Below are 3,013 nucleotides of genomic sequence, written 5' to 3'. Positions count from 1 at the left end.
ATTGCTTTAGCATTAATCAGAATAAAAATATCATCTGTTTGGAAGACTGATTTTTAAAGTTTATTTTATTGAATAGATTCACATTAGCAAGGCAGACATGAGGAACGTTCCCTTCTTTACCAAAGAAGTGACCTGATTATTGCAGGTTAGAAGGTAAGATAGATAAGAGTTCATTATCACAAATTTCCCTATCAGTGCAGGGAATTCAAGATGATTACAGTTCATTGATATAAAATAATAACTGCAATTCGTCTTGTTGGAAAGAGCTCTGGTATGCCTGAGCAGTCTTTAATCCTTCTTGCTTAATGCTTTGTGCCTGCACTAACAATTAGTGCTGTATGAATTTATTGCATTGAATTTCAGTCAATGATCCGAAACAAAACCCAAATTGTAGCCCACTAAATAAAAGTTGTCTGAAGATGACAGTGAAATGTTCTTCTAGTTCTTGAAATCACATAATCACAGAATGGCCTAGGTTGAAAGGGATCCCAAAGACGGTGAATCTCCAACCCCCCCTGCCAGAGGCAGGGCCACCAACCTCCTACTAGACTCAGTGCTTCTTTATTTTTCATGTGGAGGGAAGGAAAGCGAGTATATAGGCATGCAAAAGAAATCAGCCTTTACTATCCATGTGCCCTGCAGACTAATCAGTAAATAGTATGTCATCCGAGTTACGTGTCAGGAATTGGTTTCACTTTGCAACATGATAAAGATTAAGGAGTTTGCCATTAACTTCAATATGTTGAAGAATTGACTCAGGTTTGTGTGGCTTTTTTTTTTTTTTTTTTTTTTTTTTCTGACATTAAAATTGAAATCATTTTCTGTCCAAACTAATTAGGACAACCAAGCCTAACACATTTGGTATATATATATATTTAAAGCAGTGGATGATTTTCTTATCTGAAAAATGAGCCAATTAGCTATTAAGCATCCTTATAGCAGATTTTCTTCTATGTTTGTGTACAGTGTGTGTTGAACTTCTGAAAGGAATGATCTACTCTGTTTCAGAATCTCTCGAGCAAGAAAAAAATTGTATTAATTACTTGAGTTTTAGATAGTATTTCAGTGGGGATGGGTTTGGATCCTCTCAAGAATGAGTCAGACATAAGATAACACAAGTGAAAGAAGGCTGAAGGTCTTAACTACTGCTTTTGTTGTCCAAATCAAACTGACACCACTGGCCCGTGTGTGTTTCTCTGTGTGGAGGTGCTGAAACACCCCCCAATCCCTGCCCTAAAACACAGCATCTTCAGGTATCCCCAGTATTTATCCTCCTCCCCAGAGCTCCAGGCCGCTGCACGTGAACAAAGCTCGCTGTTTTACATCCAGCAGTGTCAGGGTCTCCTGCCCTGGCACAGTCAGTGCTTCCCAACCCAAAGCATGTCTTCAATTTCCTAGTGTCCCTGCTGTTATTTGGAAGTCTGTGACAGCCAATGAATGGATGTGGTTGTACTTAATGTACTAAAACAGCTTAATGTTGCCAATATAGGCTTTCACCATGAACAACATGGTGAAAGTTGGTGTCCAACTTTCAAAACTGTGTTTGCTGTGTTCACGTGAAATTATTTGTGGTGTAAATTATGAAAGGGACACTTAGCACAGTTCAGGGCACAATTAGATATTAAGGGTATATTCAAGTACAACAAACATTCTGAGAAATCTATGAAATATTTCTAGTAATTTTAGTCACTGGGAATTCTTTTGCAAAACATTGTTTTCAATCTTGAGTGGGGAGGCAGGCAAGGAAATCAAGAACCCAATCAAACAGAAGAAACAAAGAAGTCAGAAGAATGAAGCAGACAAGGGCAAACCCAGGGGAGGACAGGTACACTCATTAATTGTATTTACATTTCAAAACAAGTTAGCTGCAGGGTTCTTAATCATACCCTACACTTGAGTTCCCTGCCACTCATCAAAAATAATATGCTTGGTGGAAAGGATGAGTGATCCAATGGGTTTCTTCCATATTTAATTTAATGGGTGATCGTAATTTGAGAGGTCAGTACAAACGTCTATGGTAAATGACAATTTTAGGCCAGCAAACACTAATTAAGACAGAAGTCAAGATGCTGACTAATGCACTTTTGGATATCATATACAACCTTGCAGGAGCTGATTAACTCAAACAGAACACCTTCGTAGGTGATAGCCACCAAATGATACTGGAATAGCTTTTAAATTTGAGAAGGATGAGGGAAAAGGATTTATGAAGCTCTTGGCTGAGTTTTCTCTGGAGAAAGAATTTTGATAATAAGTAGGATTAGCTCTTTGCCAATTAGCAGGCAATTAGAGGAAAGACATTTACCCAGTGGGTAGAAGTCTTTTATGATAGACTCATCCTCATTGAACCTGTTTATGCCAGAGGAAGATAAACAGTGCTTGCTCACTGTTTCTTAGCTCTAGGGATGTGAGCATCACTGGCTGCAGCCACTGTGCCAACTTCATGGCATCTGCATTAAATACAGTGTGACAGTGCTTAAGATGAGAGCACAGAACAGAGGACTCCAGGGCACACTTATGGATCCCAGGGTGCATATGGACCGTTTCCAAGGGGTCTACGGAAGATATTAGGATCATCATATGGAGTATATGTGGAGAAAATTGAGAAATCTCCCACACTTGGGAGTTTTTTGGGCAGCAGCAAATCAGAAGGAACAAGGAGGCATTGGCTTTATCTGTAAAGGTGAAAATCATTGGTAAATCAAGGATGGTGTTAGAAGACTTTTTGAGAGTGTCCCTTGAGCAGGTGAATGGACATAAGCTTTGGTGTGGCAGATGCACTAAAGAAGTATCTTTACACCTCAGAAGAGCTGAGTTGGTGTTGTGGCTTAACCCAGCAGGCAGCTGAGCACCACAGAGCTGTTTGTTCAGAATTGAGAAGAAAAAAAATGCAGCAGCTCATGGGCTCAGATAAGTAAGGAAGAAAGAAAACAAGAACAACAACAAAATAACAGATGCACAGAAGAATTGCTCACCACCAGTTGCCAATGCCCAGGCAGTCCCTGAGCAGTGG

The sequence above is a fragment of the Phasianus colchicus genome, chromosome 1 (genome assembly GCF_987193195.1).
Source record: "Phasianus colchicus chromosome 1, bPhaCol1.hap1.1, whole genome shotgun sequence".
In the NCBI taxonomy this organism is placed as follows: domain Eukaryota; kingdom Metazoa; phylum Chordata; class Aves; order Galliformes; family Phasianidae; genus Phasianus; species Phasianus colchicus.
Note: the sequence above shows the minus strand (reverse complement) of the source record.